Here is a 22820-nt window from a genome sequence, read left to right as displayed (position 1 = left end):
TGGATAGGTATATGGAGGATAGTGGGTTAGTGTAGTTTAGGTGGGCTTGGATCGGCGCAACATCGAGGGCCCAAGGGCCTGTACTGCGCTGTATTCTTCTATGTTCTATGTTCTATGTTCTATGACACTTTCTCCTGCACAAGAATCCACATTCACATAATCATTTTATGCCATTTCCACCATCTCCAGCAGGGCAGCACCATCAAACACATCTTCCCCTCCCGTCCAATGTCAGTATTTCACAGGGACCATTCCCTCTGTGTCACCCTCCATCACCCCGAACAATTCCCCACTCCCCCTTGCACCATCCCATGTGATTGCAGAAGCTATAACACTTGCTCATTCACCTCTTCCCTCCGCACCGTCCAAGGCCCCAAACATACCTTCCATGTGAAGCAGCATTTGACTTGTAAACTTTCAATCTGGTTTCCTATCATTGCTGCTCACAATGCAATCTCTCTATATTGGCGAGACCAAACAGAGATTGCTTTGAGGAACACTCCCACCCTGTTTGTAAAATTAACCCTGACCTTCTCATTGCTTCCCATTTCAAATAACCTACCTTGCTCTCATGCCAGCCTTTCGGACCTGGGCTGCTGCAATGTTCCAAGAAAGCACAATCCAAGCTCGAGTAACAACGCACTTTACACTTCCGTACGTTACATCCTGTAGGAGTTAATGTACAATTTCATAACTTCACAGTCTGACCCCAATATAACTGTCTCCCGTTTCCGTACATTCTCCCTCCTGGCTTCCCTATGGCCTTGTGTGGTTGTATCTTCTTTACCTTTCACTCTATATAGCGAACTCCTTTTCCCCCATTCACAGCTTAATTTAAAACTATTTCACATGATTTTGTCGATTACCACTACTAAAAGCAAGTTTATCTTTTGCCACACCCTCTTTTACCCGTCAACCCACTCTCCACATCTGTCAAGGGATTATAAAGCTCATTTTCCAATCCTTTTCAGTTATGAACAAGTGTCATACTGGACTTGAAGCGCTAACTCTGTTTCTCTGTCTCTGCAGATGATGCCAGACCTGTTGAGATTCTCTAGAAATGAATATGCTCAGAACAAGTTTTCAATTAAACAAATAACTATGGATACTGGAAATGAAAATGCAAAAATTGCTCGAGAAAATGGAGAAGGGTAACTGGCCATGAAAGATTAACTCTGTTTTCACTCCACAAGATGCTGCCAGACCTGCCGAGTTTCGTCTGCAATTTCTGTTTTTGAACAAGTTCCATAGACGTGTGTTAAAGCTGCTCAAACTCCCTGACTATCACGGAACGCCGTGCACTGGGAAGTGACCGATAATGCAAGGTGCACAAATTCTTTGATCTGAAACTGCATAAGGCTGACATCACTGACACTGCAGAGCTCTTAATCTTGGTCAGGAGAGAAACAGAGGGGAACACATTCACATCAAACACAGAAGATGGCATTGGGGGAGTAGACAAGATTCAGATGCATATGTTCAGTGGTTTGAGTAAAGTAACAAATTGGAGGTGTAACACTAGGGAGAGACCCTCAGCAGAATGAGAATAGGAAAATTGAAGTGTTACCACATCAGACACCAGGCTAAGACACTGAGTACAAGACTGATGGGTGAATGGGTCTTGGTGTGAACTGGGAGATAGTCAGTAGAATTGAATTCAACATATTGGAGCTCAAACTGGGCATTCATGTGGTGCGGTAGAATCACAGCAGCAGCAGAATTGTATTCAACTACACTCTGTAACATTTTCCCCAGGATAATCCCTCAGCCTGCCATTACCATCAAGCCGATTTTTGGTTCAGTGACGACTGTGAGTGAACATAATAGGGTCGGAACCATGTGCATCTAAACCTGATGATAATCCATTAAAGCTACCGCACTTGACTGTTTACATTCGAAACAGCAGGACTAACATCTGATACAGAGGACGAAATTATCCCAAGACTAACAGATCAGATCGAAGTTCTGCAGTGCTGCCACATCCAGACGTAAATGTCGATGAACTATTAAACAACTCACTGGAGGAGAGGACTCCATAAATATCGCCATCCTAAATAACGGGACAGACCTGTACATCTGTGTAAAAGACATGGTTGTATTATCTGTACCGTCCTCAGCCAGAAGTGTTGAGTTGATGATCCACCTCACCCTCGCCATGCTGCCTGCAGAATCACAGATGCCAGTCTTTAAGCAACTGATTTGCTGTATGTGACATGAAGAAACAGCTGAACGCAGTAAATAAGACAAAGGCAATGGGCCCTGACACCATCCCGACAATAGGACTGACGACTTGTGCTGCACAACAAGTTGTGTCCCTGGGGAAGCGGTTTTATTCCAGCTCCAACACTGACATCTCCCTGGCAATGTGGAAAATTACTCAGCTATGTCCAATCCCATAACAAGGGAACAACTACAGTCTGACCATTTAATACGCCATGAGTCCCATCACAATAGTCACATTGGTGGGAGTTCTTTTTGACAGAGCTGTCAAGCAGCACAGAAATAACTAGCACAGTGTGGTTTCAGATAGGTCCCCATGTGGAGATGGTGCTGTTGTGGAAAAGTCACTGGATTACTAATCCAGACCAGGCTAATGCTCTCACATCCGGTGGAAGTTATAATTAATAAAATATCGAGACGCAAAACTTGGAGTCAGTAACAGTGACCTTGAAGCCAATGTCGCTTGTAAATACCAATTTCCTTCCTCAATGAACTTTCAGGAATTGAATCTCGGGTGCTTTCCTGGTCTGACCTAAACGTGACTCCAGACACACAGAGATGTGATAAACTCTTCAATCGTCTCAGAAACGGCCAAGCAAGACTCTCTATTGTATCAAACTGTTCCAGGGTCTTAAAGGATTAAACCGTACAGATCACCCGATACCAGCCTCAGTATTGGAACGGGAAAAACTATTCTGTTGGCCCTGCAGAGACCTCCTTCCTAACATCTGAGAGCAGGTGGCAATATTTACAGAGCTTTCCCACAGACTGCACAGAAACATCGGGAAAGGAGTAGGTCATTCAACACATTGAACATCCTCCGTTCTAGTTCATGGTGAAAATCTTCTCAATTCAGTTTTCCCCACACAGTGTTCATATCCTTTAGTATGCTTAAACATCGAAACGTATAAAATGGGAACTACTGTATTCGCTTTCGTCCATCAATTTTGATCCTCCATTCAATATACAGGCAGTTATCCAATAAAGGTGTGTTTATTAAACGCAATTTCGCTGCAACACATTTAGTGAATTGCGCCCCTTTCTTTATAAAGTGAGCTCCCGTTCGCTGTTATGGGACTCCGTCTCTGGCACCAGCTGAACAACAAATCCCAGCCTCAGGATCCCTCTGTCTGCCAAATGCGCCCTCAGTTTGTTCAGCTAAAGCAGGAATGTAATCCGCTCTGCAAGCCTTGAAACTGAGCCTGAATGTGGGATTTGTAGTCTACATTTAGAAGGAACTTAATTTCAAACCGGGAGGGGAATAGCTTGGAGAGAACTGGAATTCCGTATCGGCATCACGTGGTCAGTCAGCTCGCACGCTTTCTGGTGAAGATCTTTGTGAAAGGTACAGTGCTGTAGTCAGTGACTGTAGTGTTAAAGTGTGACATTCACTGTACTAATTCATTACAATATACGGTTGAAAGATTTATGTAGCCTGTGCTATTGTTTGCAGGCACAGGGAGAATGTGCAAACTCCACACAAACAGTGACCAGAGGCTGAAACTGAACCCAGATCTCTGGTGGTGGGAGGCAGCAGTACTAACCACTGAGCTACCCACTGTGGGCAACGCAACTTGCCTGCACAACTCAACACTCGAAATGTGGCATAACAGGAGGGAGATTCCATAAGTCCCCAAACTTGTCATTGAGCAAGAGGATGAGGACATTTAGATCTTGAGCGGCTTCGTCAGGAACAGGCGCAGGACATGCAAGCCATCGAAACTATAGTGCAGGAACATCAGGAGGACATTCAGTCCATCGTGTGTGTAAAGCAGGAACAGAATGTGTCCAATCAGCCAACCATTCTTCTTACACAACAATTGGAGCAGATCTTTTACAGACTCGTGCCTATTTCACAGGAATTGAAACGGACTGTCGAGGTTATGATAAGGGAAGATCTTAGAATAACCAACTTCACTAGGGAATGGAAAGGTATGAGCAAAGGATTGGGACTGAAGACAAATTGTTCGAATCTGTTATTAAGGAATTAACAACAGGAGACTTTGAAAGTCAAACCACAATCCGTCAAAGTCGACATTATTTTATTAAGGATAAATCATGTTTGAATGATTTGCCTAACTCTTTTTTATTAAAAAGTGTGACAAACAAGTTGAATAACGGGGATCTGAAAGACGTATTATATCTGGACTTCAAAAAGGCAATGTATAACATGCTTGACAAAAGATTAATATGCAAGTCAAGAGCACATGGGGTTCGGACAATTTATTTGCTTGGAGAGAAAATTGGCTAACCAATAAAAACCATGATGTGGAGGTGCTAACTTTGGACTGGCTTGAGTAAGGTCAATAATCACATGGCACCAGATTGTAGTCTGACGGGTTTATTTGAAAACACAAGCTTTCATTGTTCTGCTCCTTCGTCAGGTGATAGAGGGAGAAGACCTTAGGCACAAAACTTATAAGGAAAAGCTGAAAGGCTTGTACAATACATGTACATGAATTGAACGCATCTAAGATGGCTGCTAAATCTTAAATCGGTTAGAATGGAGATGCAGGTTTTGATTGATGAATATGCAAATTCCAGAGTTCCTTTCAAGTCCTGCCTGGAGATACCTTCAGGTATAATCAATGTAAAGGAGGTGACCCCTCCAGTCAGATAACGCATTTCAGGTAGCGGTCTTGTTTGGAGTCTGCATGTGTCTTCACCTGGAATCAGACTGTGTTTATTTCCAAAGTAGGAGTACATAAAATATCGCATTGACTGACTGTCTACAAATTGTGTATTTTTTGAGAAAAGATAAAGCATCTGGAAATAAAAACCAGCAAATGAAAATTCTACTTACAGATTAGATGTGTGTGTATGTCTATGTGTCTGTGTGTTTGGTTGCACGTGCGTGTGTGTGTTTGAAAACAAGGTGGAGTGTCTGTGGGAGGGAGAGAGAGAGCGTGTGTTTGTGAGAGTTTGAGGGGGAATATGTCTGTCTTTGGGAGGGAGAGAGAGGGTATGCATGGGTGTGAGAGAGAGGGGAGAGTGTGTGTGTGTGCATGTGAGGGAGGAGGGAGTGTGTTTGTGTGCGGGCAGGAGAGGGTGAATTTGCATGGTTGTATATAAAGGGCAGAGGGAAAGGATGTACGTCTCCTCGTTAAAACACAGTCAGATTTAGCAGATCCCTTTCCCTACGCACACTCTGTGGTTTCAGAGCTTCCCCTCTCTGCAGTCTCTGCTCCATTTGCTTTCATGTTGCAGAATCAAATGCTGTAACTACAGTCCTCATGCTCCATCCAGAGTTGGGTCACCAAATCCTCAGGTCTCCCTGAATATCTGAGGCAGCTCACAGCACAACCTCCAGCAAACCATCCCCAGCCCCTCCACTAAGCTTTCCATAACAGGGGTCAGTCAGAAGCCCCTCAGCTCCAAGTTCGAGACCAGGTCCTTGATAATAATACTCGAGGGGTTTCCTCATGTTATGAACCGCACAATCATCTGAGAAGAACAAACACAGGCTTTCAGTGGTCAGGCACAGACCAAGTTTCAAAGACATGTCTCAAAGCTGCTGGGACTCCCTTTCCAAATTGGAGCAACAGCACGTCACATAATTTGAGTGGGAGCAGCGGCCGAGTTGAGGTGAACCCGGGAGACTACAGCTAAGGTAAGAGTTTTTTTCAAAATTACTTACCTGTAGCGGGCATCGGTGTTTTGTTTTCTCTCTCCTTCACAGAAAGAGCGGGAGCAGCAGAGGAAGTGACGGCAAGCAGAGGGGCAGCCGGGAAGGAGAACTGTGAGTATAAATACTCACTGTTTCACCACCAACGGTCATTTGAGTGGGAGCAGCGGCCGAGTTGAGGTGAACCCGGGAGACTACAGCTAAGGTAAGAGTTTTTTTCAAAATTACTTACCTGTAGCGGGCATCGGTGTTTTGTTTTCTCTCTCCTTCACAGAAAGAGCGGGAGCAGCAGAGGAAGTGACGGCAAGCAGAGGGGCAGCCGGGAAGGAGAACTGTGAGTATAAATACTCACTGTTTCACCACCAACGGTCATTTGAGTGGGAGCAGCGGCCGAGTTGAGGTGAACCCGGGAGACTACAGCTAAGGTAAGAGTTTTTTTCAAAATTACTTACCTGTAGCGGGCATCGGTGTTTTGTTTTCTCTCTCCTTCACAGAAAGAGCGGGAGCAGCAGAGGAAGTGACGGCAAGCAGAGGGGCAGCCGGGAAGGAGAACTGTGAGTATAAATACTCACTGTTTCACCACCAACGGTCATTTGAGTGGGAGCAGCGGCCGAGTTGAGGTGAACCCGGGAGACTACAGCTAAGGTAAGAGTTTTTTTCAAAATTACTTACCTGTAGCGGGCATCGGTGTTTTGTTTTCTCTCTCCTTCACAGAAAGAGCGGGAGCAGCAGAGGAAGTGACGGCAAGCAGAGGGGCAGCCGGGAAGGAGAACTGTGAGTATAAATACTCACTGTTTCACCACCAACGGTCATTTGAGTGGGAGCAGCGGCCGAGTTGAGGTGAACCCGGGAGACTACAGCTAAGGTAAGAGTTTTTTTCAAAATTACTTACCTGTAGCGGGCATCGGTGTTTTGTTTTCTCTCTCCTTCACAGAAAGAGCGGGAGCAGCAGAGGAAGTGACGGCAAGCAGAGGGGCAGCCGGGAAGGAGAACTGTGAGTATAAATACTCACTGTTTCACCACCAACGGTCATTTGAGTGGGAGCAGCGGCCGAGTTGAGGTGAACCCGGGAGACTACAGCTAAGGTAAGAGTTTTTTTCAAAATTACTTACCTGTAGCGGGCATCGGTGTTTTGTTTTCTCTCTCCTTCACAGAAAGAGCGGGAGCAGCAGAGGAAGTGACGGCAAGCAGAGGGGCAGCCGGGAAGGAGAACTGTGAGTATAAATACTCACTGTTTCACCACCAACGGTCATTTGAGTGGGAGCAGCGGCCGAGTTGAGGTGAACCCGGGAGACTACAGCTAAGGTAAGAGTTTTTTTCAAAATTACTTACCTGTAGCGGGCATCGGTGTTTTGTTTTCTCTCTCCTTCACAGAAAGAGCGGGAGCAGCAGAGGAAGTGACGGCAAGCAGAGGGGCAGCCGAGACCCGGAAGCAGTTGGTGTAAGCTTAGCTGGGTTAGTTTTTTCCCCCTTTAAAAGCGTGAAGGAGAGGAACCCGAGGCACTACACGGGTAGTGCCTCCCACCCGCCCTCCTCCTCTAACCTAATAATAACATCTGTTGTGGCAAGCAGGTAAGTGCTGAATTTTGCTTGTATTATTTAGACACAGTTTTTGTTTAAACAGTTAGCTTTAGAGGGATGGCAGTGAAGGCAGTGCAATGTTCCTCCTGCAACATGTATGAGGTGAGGGATGCCATCGACGTCCCTGCCGATTACACTTGCAGGAAGTGCACCCATCTCCAGCTCCTCCAAGACCGTGTTAGGGAACTGGAGCTGGAGTTGGATGAACTTCGGATCATTCGGGAGGCAGAGGGGGTCATAGATCAGAGTTATAGGGAAGTAGTCACTCCAAAGATGGCAGATAGATGGGTGACAGTGAGGGGGACTGGGAGGAAGCAGCCAGTGCAGGGACCTCCTGCGGCCATTCCCCTCAAGAACAAGTATACCGTTTTGGATACTTGTGGGGGGGATGACTTACCAGGGGTAAGTAACGGGGCTCAGGTCTCTGGCACGGAGCCTGTCCCCGTTACTCAGAAGGGAAGGGTGAAGAAGAGCAGAGCAGTAGTAATTGGGGACTCGATAGTTCGGGGCACAGATAGGCGGTTTTGTGGGAACGAGAGAGACTCACGTTTGGTATGTTGCCTCCCAGGTGCAAGGGTACGTGATGTCTCTGATCGTGTTTTCCGGGTCCTGGAGGGGGAGGGGGAGCAACCCGAAGTCGTGGTCCACATTGGCACCAACGACATAGGTAGGAGTGCTGAGGATGTTAGACAGGCTTTCAGGGAGCTAGGTTGGAAGCTTGGAGTTAGAACAAACAGAGTTGTTGTCTCTGGTTTGTTACCCGTGCCACGTGATAGAGATTCGAGGAATAGGGAGAGAGAACAATTAAATGCGTGGCTTCAGGGATGGTGCAGGAGGGAGGGGTTCCAGTTTTTGGATAACTGGGGTTCTTTCTGGGGACGGTGGGACCTCTATAAACAGGATGGTCTACACCTGAACCTGAGGGGAACCAGTATCCTTGGGGGGAGGTTTGCTAGTGCTCTTGGGGGGGGTTTAAACTAACTCGGCAGGGGCATGGGAACCCAGATTGTAGCTTCAGGGTGCAGGGCCTGGAGTGTAGGGAGGTGAGGAACATGGCATCAATTTCCAAGGAGGGTGCCTGTAAACAGGGAAGTGGCTTGAAGTGTGTATACTTCAATGCAAGAAGTATACGAAATAAGGTAGGTGAACTTGCAGCGTTGGTTGGTACCTGGGACTTCGATGTTGTGGCTATTACGGAGACATGGCTAGAACAGGGACAGGATTGGCTGTTGCAGGTTCCGGGATTTAAATGTTTTAGTAGGTTTAGAGGTGGGGGTAAAAGAGGGGGAGGTGTGGCATTGCTTGTCAAAGATAGTATTACAGCGGTGGAAAGGACGATGGATGAGGACTTGCCATCTGAGGTAGTTTGGGCTGAGGTTAGGAATAGGAAAGGTGAGGTCACCCTGTTAGGAGTCTTTTACAGGCCTCCTAATAGTCCTAGAATCATTGAAGAAAGGATAGGGAAGGTGATTCAGGAGATGAGTGACAGTAATAGGGTGGTTGTTATGGGGGACTTTAACTTTCCTGATATTGATTGGGAAAGCTATAGCTCAAGTTCGTTAGATGGGTCAGTGTTTGTTCAATGTGTGCAGGAGAGTTTCCTGACACAATATGTAGACAGGCCAACAAGAGGTGAGGCCATACTGGATTTGGTTCTGGGTAACGAACCAGGCCAGGTGTTAGAATTAGAGGTAGGTGAGCACTTTGGGGATAGTGACCATAATTCGGTGATTTTTACACTCGTGATGGAGAGGGATAAGTGTGTACTACAGGGCAAGAATTATAGCTGGGGTAAGGGAAATTATGATGCGGTGAGGCATGACTTAGGATGTGTGGCTTGGAAAAGTAGACTCCAAGGCAAGAGTGTAAATGATATGTGGAACTTGTTCAAGGGGCAACTATTGAGTGTCCTTGATAATTATGTACCTGTCAGGCAGGTAGGAAAGGGTCGTGCGAGGGAGCCGTGGTTTAATAAGGAATTGGAATCCCTTGTTAAATGGAAGAGGGCGGCCTATCTCAAGATGAGACGTGAAGGTTCAATTGGGGCGATTGAGAGTTATAGGGTAGCCAGGAAGGACCTGAAGAGAGAGCTAAAAGCAGCAAGGAGGGGACATGAAAGGTCCTTAGTAGATAGGATTAGGGAAAATCCTAAGGCTTTCTATAGGTATGTTAGGAATAAAAGAATGACTAGGGTAGGAATAGGTCCAGTCAAGGATAGTAGGGGGAAGTTGCGTGTGGAGGCGGAAGAGATTGGGGAGACAATGAATGAATACTTTTCTTCAGTATTCACTCAGGAACAGGACATTGTTGTCGATGAGAATACTGAGGCACAAATAAGTAGAATGGATGGCTTTGAGGTATGTAGAGAAGAGGTGTTGGAAATCCTGGAAAAGGTGAAAATAGATAAGTCCCCTGGGCCTGATGGCATTTATCCTAGGATTCTCTGGGAAGCAAGGGAGGAGATTGCAGAGCCATTGGCCTTGATTTTTATGTCCTCTTTGTCTACAGGAGTAGTCCCAGAAGACTGGAGGATAGCAAATGTGGTTCCCTTGTTCAAAAAGGGGAGTAGGGATAGCCCTAGTAACTATAGGCCGGTGAGTCTCACTTCTGTTGTGGGCAAAGTCTTAGAGAGAATTGTAAGGGATAGGATTTATGCACATCTAGATAGGAATAATGTGATCAAGGATAGTCAGCATGGTTTTGTGAAGGGCAAGTCGTGCCTCACAAACCTTATTGAATTCTTTGAAAAGGTGACGAAGGAGGTTGATGAGGGGAAAGCGGTAGATGTGGTATATATGGATTTTAGTAAGGCGTTTGATAAGGTTCCCCATGGTAGGCTACTGCAGAAAATACGGAGATATGGCATTGAGGGTGAGTTGGAGGTTTGGATTAGGAATTGGCTGGATGGAAGAAGACAGAGGGTAGTAGTTGATGGCAAAGTTTCTTCATGGAGTGCCGTCACTAGCGGTGTTCCGCAAGGATCTGTTTTGGGACCATTGCTGTTTGTCATTTTTATAAATGACCTGGAAGAGGGGTTAGAAGGTTGGGTGAGCAAGTTTGCGGATGACACGAAAGTCGGAGGAGTTGTTGACAGTGAGGAAGCATGTGGCAGGTTACAGCAGGATATAGAGAAGCTGCAGAGCTGGGCAGAAAGGTGGCAGATGGAATTCAATGTAGCTAAGTGCGAGGTGATTCACTTTGGGAAGAATAACAAAAAGATGGGGTACTGGGCTAATGGTCGGATACTTGGTAGTGTGGATGAGCAGAGGGATCTTGGTGTCCATGTACACAGATCTCTGAAAGTTGCCACCCAGGTAAATAGTGCGGTGAGGAAGGCATATGGCGTACTGGCTTTTATTGGTAGAGGAATTGAGTTCCGGAGTCCTGAGGTCATGATGCAGTTGTATAAGACTCTGGTACGGCCGCATCTGGAATATTGTGTGCAGTTTTGGTCGCCATACTATAGGAAGGATGTGGAGGCATTGGAACGGGTGCAGAGGAGGTTTACCAGGATGTTGCCTGGTATGGAAGGAAAATCGTATGAGGAAAGGCTGAGGCACTTGGGGCTGTTTTCACTAGAGAAAAGAAGGTTTAGGGGTGACTTGATTGAGGTGTACAAGATGATTAGGGGGTTAGATAGGGTCGACAGTATGAACCTTTTCCCGCGTATTGAGTCGGGTATTACAAGGGGGCATAGCTTTAAATTAAGGGGGAGTAGATATAGGACTGATGTTAGGGGTAGGTTCTTCACTCAGCGAGTCGTTAGTTCATGGAATGCCCTGCCAGTAACAGTGGTGGACTCTCCCTCTTTATGGGCATTTAAGAGGGCATTGGATAGGTATATGGAGGATAGTGGGTTAGTGTAGTTTAGGTGGGCTTGGATCGGCGCAACATCGAGGGCCCAAGGGCCTGTACTGCGCTGTATTCTTCTATCTATCTATCTATCTATCTATCTATAACATTTCATTGTTTCTGAGCTTCACAATGCCAGCACTCGATACACTCGGAAGCCAAAAAGCAACACCAGGGAAAGGTACAGAAAAATAAACAATTAATTAACTGATAACATGTTGTGAAAATATGGATAAGGAGACAGGGGAAGAGGAGTAACTGGAGAAGTGAGACAATGGTGGGTCCAATCACAAGAATTAGAGCATTCAATAAAAATATTGCCAGATCAGTTGAAATGGTTAGTTACATCAAGTTGTAAAACTGCCTCACAGAACCATCCCAGACACCATAAACTGGGACAAGGGACCAGCCAGAACGGAGAGCTAAGCACGCTATGCTGGTGGAGTACTCTATAAACGGGACTACCTGCCCAGCATGGGGACAATTGCAAACCTTTGCCAGTATATTGCTACTATGCTTGCACTACAGAAATGTCTTGAATGGGAAGATTTGTAACCCATGCAGTGAGTGACAGTAATTGGGCTCCCACAAATGTATGGCTCTGTATTTCCACTGCCGAAATATAAGGCAAGACATTGTGTGTGTGTGTATATGTTGGTGGCAGTAGATATGAAAAATAGTATTTGAGAGAGAATAAACATAGAGGAAATCAGTTTAAATGTGAACACTGACAGGGCTTTGTGTCATTAACCGAGGGAGACTGAGGACCGTGTCAGAGACAGAGGTGACGATGTGCTTGTGAATATTAAAGTAAAGGCATTGCCAGACCCAACAACAATATAAAGCAATCCGTACAGGAATGATGGGATTTTGGTCTGCGTTTAGATACAAGCCATGCAATACCGACTCAGATTTGGTTAAGCAGCAGCAGATTATTGGCTTTATTAAGACTGTGTTTCATAGCTGAAGTTTCAAAGAGCAGATAGGATTAACCAGTGAAGTATATTCTGCAGATGACAATAGTTAAAGTTAGGAATGACCAGGATATGGTGCCAGTAATCAGCTTGTGGCCAAAGGGATCACCATAGTTGTGACTCGTTTGTTTCATCCTCAGTTATTGGCCAGGGATGACATGGAGTCAGAGGAAGGGAATGGAGTTTGCATCCAGAACAGAAGACAGTGACCTCCAAACTTTCAATATTTAAATAGCAAGGGCAGTGATGCAATGTATCCTGGTTCATACCTGAAATTGAGTAGATCTACCAACAAGGCTGAGTGCCAGAACTAAAGAAGGAGAGAAAGAATGAACAAGTTCACTGTTGTTTGTTGTGGTTTGGAGCATGAATACTTACAGAGTAGAGTAAATGAAAAGAACAGTAATATAGTCGCATATGGTTAATTCAAATAATAAATCGACAACGAAACTTACCAGGGACACCAACAATAACCAGGATAGGATAATAAAAACATTGAATAATGTAAAGTGCATATTTGATCCGCGATGACAACGGCCACCAATGATATGTAGAAAGAATCCAAACATAATAGGATAACTTCCTGTCCATTGTTGGAACTGTCCAGTCGAACGCTCTCAGATTCTGATTCATTGTTGTAACATTCCAGTATAACGTTCTCAGATTCTGATCCACTGTTGGAACTGTCCAGTCGAATGTTCTCAGATTCTGATCCATTGTTGTAACATTCCAGTATAACGTTCTCAGATTCTGACCCACAGTTGGAGCTTTCCAGTCTAATGTTCTCAGTTTCTGATCTCTCCCTCTCTCTGGAGCAGCTGATCCCTGTTAGTGCTATCGGTGATGCTCCCGCCCATACCATGGAATAGCATATTGAATGGAGCCCTTTTATCATTGAAAGATGGAAACCCTCCACTGGGATAATTAGAATCCATGGAGGCTGACATTAGTCACAGTCACCAAACAAACAGCTTCAGTTAACCAGTTCCTTACATCATTTTACATAACACAATTAAAGGGAACATTTACTCGGTTTGGATGGAATGGATAAGGGTTGCTGAGGGATAGACCATAAATCTTTCAATCTTTTTAATCTGTCTTCCCTGTATGTGGGAGTATTGTGGGAACACTGCACTGTTGTATACGTTTCACCCTGTTTGTAAAAGGAGACAGGAATAAAATAACAGACGAGCTGCATAAAATGTTTATTGGGACGTTTCTAAATACCTTTGTGAACTTCCCTGTTATCAAGTCCTTTCTTAACCTTGTGACATCATTCAGAGCATCGCAACTGCTGCTCAGGAACAGGGAGAAACAGGAGGTAGTCACTCAACTGCTCGAGACTGGGACACAGGGACAGGAGGTAGGCACTCAACTGCTCGAGACTGGGACACAGGAACAGGAGGCAGTCTTTCAACTGTTCGAGACTGGGGCACAGAGACAGGAGACAGTCACTCAATTGTTCGAGACTGGGACACAGGGGCAGGAGGTAGACACCCAACTGCTCGATAGTGGAACACAGGAACAGGAGGCAGTCACTCAATTGTTCGAGACTGGGATACAGGGAAATCTGGAGGTTAGTGAGGCCCCACCAGTGTGAGACACTGGGAGAAAAGGAAAATTGGCTTGTTACTTCCAGAAATATCTGAATAAGTTGCATGAGCGAGCCATTCAATCCTGCTCCAACATTCTTCAAAACCATGGCTAATATGATTGTAATTCCCTCATTCCATTTTACAGAGATTCCCTTCTCTGCAGCCTCTGCTCCATTTGTTGGTCACGTTGCAGATCCAGATGTTGTAACTACAGTCATCATGTTTCATCCAGAGTTGGGTCACCAAAGCCTCTGGTCTTCCTGAATTTCCACAGCAGCTTAAAACACAGCATCCAGGGAACCATCCCCAGCACTCCCACGAACGTAGAAAAACGAGAGTTAAGTCAAATGTCAGTCAAATGCAAGTGAGAAGTCTGGTCTGAATCACTAACATGTTACTGAGCACATGAGCAGCGGAGAATGATTAACACAGGCGTTCAATGAATAGGCACAGAGCAAGTTACAAAGGTTTGCCTCAAAACTGCTAAAACCCCACTCTCCAACATGGAGCACAGGGCAGGACACTGGGAAGTCAAAGAAAACTCAAGCAATGCTTTTTGAACATTGTTTCTAAGCTTCTTAGTGTTGGAAGCTGATGCTCTTGGGTGAGCAACATTCAAGGGCAGGAAAAGATATAGAACAGTTATTCACATTGAAACTTGACAATTAAACTGGATGGCGGGGAAGCAGTTTAAATACCAACAAATGGGAGGGATTTGGGAAATAGACAGAGGGAGAGAGACTCTGAGTCAGTGTTATGGAAGGATGTGTTTGCAGGTTTCAGAATGCTGAAATGAAGACATTTCGAACATATCTAGCAACATAGGTTAGTATTTCCGGGAATGATGAATTAATACGATATTGGTGCAAGGTCAGATAGAGTCAGAGTCATGGAGATGTACAGCACAGAATAAGACGCTTCAGTCTAACTCGTCCATGCTGATGGGATATCCCAAATTAAATAAGTAACATTTGCCAGCATTTGGCCAATATCGATGTAAACCCTTCCTCTTCATGTACCCATCCAAATGTCTTTTAGACATTGTAATTGTAAAAGCCTCCACCACCTTTTCTAGCAGCTCATTCCACACATGCACCAGCCTCTGTGGGAAAAAGTTGATCCTTAGGTCATTTTAACATATTTTTCCTCTCATCGGATATCCATGCCCTCCAGCTTTGGGGAGAAAGACCTTGGCTATACACCCTATGCATGCTCCTCACGATACAGGAATAAAGAACCCAACCTACTCGTACGCTCCCTATAGCTCCAATCCTGGCGTCATCCTTGTAAATCCTTACTGACTCCCTTCAAGTTTCACAATATATTTCCAAAAGGAAGGAGACAAGAATTGAATGCTGTACTCCAAAAGTGGCCAAGGTAATATGCTGTACAGCAGCAACACGACCACCCAATTCATATAGTCAAATCACTGGCCAATAAAGGCACGTATACCAAATGCCTTCTTCACAATCCTGTCTTCCTGTGACTCTACTTTCAAGAAACTATGAAGCTGCATTCCAAGGTTTCTTTGTTCACCAACACTCCCCAGGACCTTACCAGTTAGTGTATATGTCCTGACCTGATTCACATTTCCAAAATGCAGCACCTCCCATTTATCTAGATCACAAACCATCTGCCAATTCTCAGCCCATCTGTCTATCTGATCAAGATTCCATTGTACTCTTAGATAAACCTTCTTTGCTGTCCAACTACACCATCAATTTTAGTTTCATCTGCAAACTTAGCAACTATTGCTGCAATGTTCACATCCAAATGATTTCTGTGAATAGTGAAAAGCAGTGGAGCCAGCACAAATCCTTGTAGCACACCAATGATCACAACCCCCGCTGTTTGAAAATCAGTCCTTCACCACCACCCTCTGTCTCCTGACTTCGGGTTACTTCTGTATCCACATGGCTAGTTCTCCCTGTATTCCATATGAACTAAACTTGTTAACCAATCTACCATGTAGAACATTGCGAAATGCCTTACTAAAGTCCATATCAATAATGCACTCCCTGTCTCAATGATTCCTCTTCGTCACTTCTTCAAAAATGCTCAGTCCATTTAGTGAGACACAACTTTCCATGCTTCGAGCCATGTTGCCTATCACTTATCAGTCCTTGCTTTTCAAAATCCATGAAAACCTTGTGTCTCATAATCCTTACCAACAGCTTGCCCTCCAATGAAGTCAGGCTCACTAGCTTTTCATTACCATCCTTCTTAAATGCTGTCAGTAATCACACCAAGTTCGCAAGCCTCCTATCTTCCAGTACCTTATCTGTGACAATTGATGATACAAATATCTCAGCAATCGGCCCAGCAATCACTTCACTCGCTTCCCACAGAGTTCAAGGGTACATCTGATCAGGTCCTGCAGATTTTCCCACCTTTACTGGCTATACGGACTCCAGCATCTCCTTCTCTGCAATACAGGCACTTTTCAAGATGTCACGGTTTATTTCCAAAGTTCTTTCGCTTCCATATCCTTCCACACAGACAATACTGACCCACGATGCTTGTTTAGTATCGCCTCCATCTCCTGCGGTTTTGCACAACGGCAACCTTGCTGATCTTTAAGTGGCCCAAAGCTCACCTGAGTTACTCTTTTATGCTTAATGTACGTGTAGAGTCCCTTTGGATTCTCCCTAACCCTATTTGCCAGAACTATCTCATGTCCGCTTTATGGCCTCCGGATTTCCCTCTTATGTATACTCCTACTGGCTTTAGACCCTTCTCGACAGTCACTTTAAATCTGGAGGAATTAAGAGCCAAATGACGATGATGAATCCATTTTCGATTTTTGGAAAAACCCATCAGGTTCGGTGATGGCCTTGAAGGAAGCAAACTGCCATCGTTACCTGGCATGGGTTACATGTGACTCCACACCGACAACCATGTGTGTGACTCGTAACTGCTCTCTAGGCAATTAATGTTGGGTAATGAATGCAGGCTCAACCAGTGATACCCTCATCCCGCGAATGAGTACTGAAAAAAAACCTTGACTCCTGCTCTCTCTACCTGACATATGCTTCCCTCTTATCCGTGACCAGAAACTCAATTTCTCCAGTCCTCCAGCATTCCTTACACCTATCAGCCTTACCCTCCACCCTAACAGGGACAGACTGTCTCTGTGATTTTGACATCTCCTTTTTGAATGCTTCCCTCTTCTTAGCTGGCCCTGTAACTGCGAATATCTGTTCCAATCAAGTTTGGAACTTCTTTCTAATATCATCAAAATTGGCCTTGCTCCAAGTTAGAGCGTTAACTTTTAGACCCAGTTCATCCTTTTCCATCTCTATTTTACAACTAATAGAATTATGATTATGTGTCTCAAAGTGCTTCCCCACTGATACCTCAGTCTCCTGCCCTGCCATTTTCCCAACGGGAAGGTGACGTTGAGCACTTTCTCTGTGATGGAGAGCATTGGTCATGCAGCTTCAGCATTGTAACTAGGACTAGGCTCAACAGTGTCTTCGTCTCATTGGGCAGAATCGAACCATAATTTATCTCAGTGACATTTTCATTGAGTATGACAGAGGGATTGTCTCCACAAGGTCGAGCTAGTTTCCTGGTGCTACCTTATCGAACTCACCTCATTGATTACCTACCCCACCCCACGGGGTCCCTCTCATTCAAAGCCGGCCCTATTCTCCCACCCATCACGGCTGGAGGTATTCATCATCGCACTGATGCCCCGGATATTATGTTATCCCTGGCATTATTGCCATCTTTAAAAGGCCAGTTGGCACACAGTTGTGCTTTTTTGATTTCGGAGCTGATTTGTACAGTTTACACCGAGTATGGCAGATAAGGGGCAATTACATCACGGTTTGTTGTCATGGGCACGGAGGTCCTGGTGGATGGGCTATTATAGAGGGGGACCATTCTCTTCCTAGAGGGAGTCATACTATCAGACCCACCTGGCATGGTCTGAGCTCACCAACCAGCTCAGTGCAGTATCTGCGGTCTGAAGAAATGTCCAGCAATACAGGACAAGCATCAATAACCTTCCCCGCTCTGTCAGCATAAGGGTCACCGTATTCTCTCTGCTCCCTCACATCCACTGTATATTTGTTATTGTACCGACCCCGAACAACGTTCATGCTCCACTGCTCTCACTACTGCTTGCAGCACCTTCCCTCTATCTCTCTCTCTCTCCCCATTATCTCCGCCACTCCCCCCCTCCCCCCCCCCCCCCCCACACACACACACTAATAACATTACATGGATACACCACTGTGGACTGACTCCCTCCAGAGACCTCACCATATCTCCTCCCACCTACACTAGCACGAACAGCAGGGCCACCCACTCCCACCCTCACTCCCTCCCTCCCTTTCTCCCATTCCAGGAGAAACAGCCTGGAATAGGACAGAAATTACCAAACCGTGAGGTGGAATGCCCGATATCCGTCCCTCACACCCATCCCCTGTCATGTTGGGAGGACCCTGGTACGAGGCGGAGAGGACTGGTACGGCTCGTGTGGAGATTCTGAACTATCCACGTCCGAACGATTGAGTAAGGAGCGAAGTTCAGTGAAGGGCAGTTCTGACTTTCAACCCACTGGCAGTTCCGTTTCCCCCTGACACAACTGCGAAGCCGTGGACCTGATGCCATCTCCCTTTTGTGTCGAGCTGGTACAAATGGAATCGCCATAGTCTCAGTGGGCAGGAGGGCGGGCTCACATCACATCGTCTCCATCACATCTCAGGAAGGGAGCACGGAGGCTCCCTCCTTTACCTCCTCCTGTAAGCAGCTCAGATGCTGAAACTAACCTGTGAGATTTACTGCTATCCCCACTTGTCCTGACATCTTCAATAATCTGTTCTCATATACACCCTGGGCCCTCTGTTCCTGCACCTCCTTTATAACGGTACAACCTGTTTTATATTGTCTTTCAATGTCCTTCCTACTAAAGAGCATCACCTCACACTGCGCTGCATTGATCGTCATCTGCCATACACCTGAACACTACACCAACATATAACTTTCCTGTTGGAGTTCCACACCGACCTCAACAAACTTAACAATTCTTTCAGGTTTGGTATCTGCAAATATTGAAATTGTCCTACAGTCACACTCCACCCAAAAATACTGACACACACCAGGCAGAGAGAGTGAAATATTGACACACTCTCCATGTCTGCATTACTGTCAATGTATAGTGAGTGCCTCTATGTGTCTGTATTCTTGTGTGTATCTGTGTGGGGCGGGTCTGGCATTCTCTGTGCCGTTTAAAGTGATGTAATATCCCCTGATATGGGTTCTGAGTAAGGATCACTCGATCCAAAACGTCAACTTTCATTTTTGTCCAAAGCTGTTTCCAGAGCTGCGGAGATTTCAGTTGTTGTCAATCTCTGTTGTACCCCCATCCCGATCCCCCACCCCACTGTAATCGTGATGCTGAAGTGTGTACACGATCAGGGATTCAGTCGGGGAGGGAGAGAGGGAGGGAAGCAGCCCATAGCACAATCCAACCTGAATTTTGATTGCACCAAGCACACACACACACGCATACACGCGCGGGTGAACATACACACACACACACACACACACACACACATGCACATGCACACACTAGGTTGGTTTGGAGAGGATTGTCATTGTACTTAGGCCCGCAGAGTGGAACGTGTTCGTGTGGAGAAATATCTGCGCTCCTTCTGCAATGTAGAAATGGTTTGTCACTGGGTTTTATTTCCAACACACAGTGTAAACATTAAAGTATATTTCCATTGCAATTATATCCAAGCAATTCCGAGTGAGCCACTTTCCACGGCGAAGAGATTAATTTTAGTGCACCTCCAGTAACTTGGAATTTTTAATGTTTTACTCTTACAAGTAACCTTACATGTGAGAAAGTATTGAAAAGACCTAAACCAGACCACCAGAGTGTGGGATTGTATCACTTTAAAGAAAAGAGGGAAAGGGAGAGGAAGGGAGAGCGGTTTTGACCCCGTTTCAGTGATTCACACCAAAAATAAGAAGAGTTCCCATTGCACAGAGATGCAGAGACAGAGATCCACACACTAATGAAGGAACACATGTAACAAGCACAGAGAGAGAGACATGCACACAGAGGTTAACAGAGACATACATATAGACACACAGGAATAGACAAACATGAACAGAAATATGCAGATCCATACTTGGACATACAAACACACATAGAATCATCGAGTTATACAGGGTATTTGCAAACAGGCCTATCGGCCCATACAGTCCATGCTGACCATAGTCCCAAGCTAAACGAGTCCCACCTGCCTGCGCTTGGCCCAGATTTGTCCAAATGTTCTCTTATTCTTGTACTTAACCAAATGCGTTTTAAACGCTATAGCTTTACCCACAATCTATCACTTCCTCAGGACGTTCATTCCCTTCACGAACCACATGTTGTGTAAAAAATGAATCTCCTCACAGGTCCTGATCAGTTGGACCCAAGACATTTGTAGGAAGCTAAGGAAGTGATGCTGGGTCCCTTGCTGAGACGTTGTCATCATCAATAGCCACAGGTGAGATGTTGGAAGTCATGAGTTTGACTAAAGTTTTGCTATTCAACAAAATGGAAAGAAAAATCCAAGAACTATCGATTGGGGAGCCTGATATCAGTGGTGGGCACGGTGTTGGAGGGAATCATGAGCTATTGATTTACATGCATTTGGAAAGGCAAGGACTGCTTAGGGATAGGCACAAGTGAGGACTTCAGATGCAGGAGATCACAGTCGAGATGAGAGTGGTACTGGAAAAGCACAGCAGGTCAGGCAGCATCTGACGAACAGGAAAATCGACGATATGGACAAAACCGCTTTATCTGGATAGTGAAATGGGGTTGTGCGTGGACATTCATGTCTTACTAATTTGATTGTTTTTGTTGAGAAGTAACGGACAGGATTGATGACGGCAGAACACTGGATGTGATCTATGTGGACTTCAGTTAGGCATTCGACATAGCTTCCCATGGAGACTGGTTAGCAAGATTAGATCACATGGAATACAGGGAGAATTACCCAGTTGGATACAGAACTGGCTCAAAGGTAGAGGACGGATGATGGTGGTGGAGGGTTGTTTTGCAGACTGAAGGCCTGTGACCAGTGGAGTGTCACAGGGATCGGTGCTAGGTCCGCTACTTTTCGTCATTTATATAAATGATTTCGATATGAACATAGGACAGTTAGTAAGTTTAGCAGATGATATCAAAATTGGAGGTATAGTGGCCAGCAAAGAATGTTACTTCAGATTACGATGGGATCTTAATCAGATGGGCCAATGGACCGAGGACTGGCAGACAGAGTTTAATTTAGATAAATGTGAGATGCTGCATATTGGAAAGGCATATCAGGGCAGGACTTATACACTTACTGGTAAAGTTCTGGGGTGTGTTGTTGAACAAAATGACCTCAGAACAAGTTTATAGTTCTTTGAAAGTGGATTTGCAGGTAAATAGGACAGTGAAGAAAGTATTTGATATGTTATTGGTCAAGTGCATTGTGTATATGCATTAGGAGACTGGATTGTGACTGTACAGGACATTGGTTCGGCCACTTTTGGAATACTGAATGCAATTCTGATCTCCCTGCTCTGTAGGAAAGATGTTGTCAAACTTGAAAGGGTTCAAGAAGGGCTTACACTGAGTTTGCCATGGTTGGAGGGTTTGAGTTACAGGGAGAGGCTGAATACGCTGAGCCTGTTTTCCCTGGAGAATCAGAGGATGAAGGTTGATGTTAGATGTTAGTAAAATCATGGGTGCAACGGATAGCGTGAATAGCCAAGTTCTTTTCCCTAGATAATGGAGTCAAAAACTAGATGGCAAAGGTTTAAGGTGGGATGGGTAAGACAAAAAAGGGCTCTAATGGGCAACATCTTCATGTAGAGGATGGTCCATGTGCAATGAGCTGCCAGAGGAAGGTATTGAGGCTGGCACAATTACAACATTTAACAGACATCTGGATGGACAGATGAATGGGAAAGGTTTAGATGGAAATTGACCAAATGCCAGAATATGCGAGGAGAAAAATTTTTACTATCTGGTTAGCATGGACACGTTGGACCAAAGGGTCTGTTTCCATGCTTTACAGCTTTATGACGCTATGTCCTTTAAGAAACTTCCTCCTCTTCTCTTAAAACAATCCCCCACTCGAGGGAAAACCTCTACAAGGCTACATCTCAGCCTCCTACGCTCCAGTAGAAAATACCCGAGTCTGTTGAGCCTGTCCTTATAATTCAAACACTTCATTCCCAGCAACATCCTGATAAATCTCTTCTGAACTCTCCCGAACTTGATAATAGTCTCGATATAACAGGGCGACCAGAACTGCACACAGTCCTCCAGGACATGCCTCACGAATGTCCTGTGCAACCTGAACATACCGTCCCAACTCCTGTACTCAAAGGACTGTCCACTGCTATATGTCATTTATATAAATGATTTGGATGCGAACATAGGAGATATAGCTATTAAATTTGTAGATGACACCAAAATTTGAGGTGCAGTGAACAGATAAGAACGTTACCAGAGAGTAAAATGGAATCTTGTTCAGATGGATCAATGGACTGAGGAATTGCAGTAGAAGATATATTTAGATAAATGCGAGGTGCTACATTTTGAAAAGGGAAATCAGAGCAGGACTTATACACTTAATGATAAAGTCCTGGAGAATGTTGCTGAACAAAGATACCTTGGAGTACAGGGTCATATTTCCTTGAATGTTGGGTTGCAGGTCGATAGGATAGTGAAGCAGGTGTTTAATATGCTTTCCTTTATTGTTCAAACCACTGAGTACAAGAGTTGGGAGGTCATGTTGCGGCTGGACTGGACATTGGTTAGGCCACTTTTGCAACATTGTGTACAATCCTGGTCTCATTCCTATCGGAAATATGTTGTGAAACTTGGAAGGGTTCAGAAAAGATTTACAAAGATGTTGCCAGGGCTGGAGGATTTGAGCTGTAGGGAGAGCCAGAATAGGCTGGGGCTGT

Source organism: Chiloscyllium plagiosum, unplaced genomic scaffold (assembly GCF_037043375.1).
Source record: "Chiloscyllium plagiosum isolate Xiang-an unplaced genomic scaffold, Cpla_swu_hap1 HiC_scaffold_46, whole genome shotgun sequence".
Classification (NCBI taxonomy): domain Eukaryota; kingdom Metazoa; phylum Chordata; class Chondrichthyes; order Orectolobiformes; family Hemiscylliidae; genus Chiloscyllium; species Chiloscyllium plagiosum.
Note: the sequence above shows the minus strand (reverse complement) of the source record.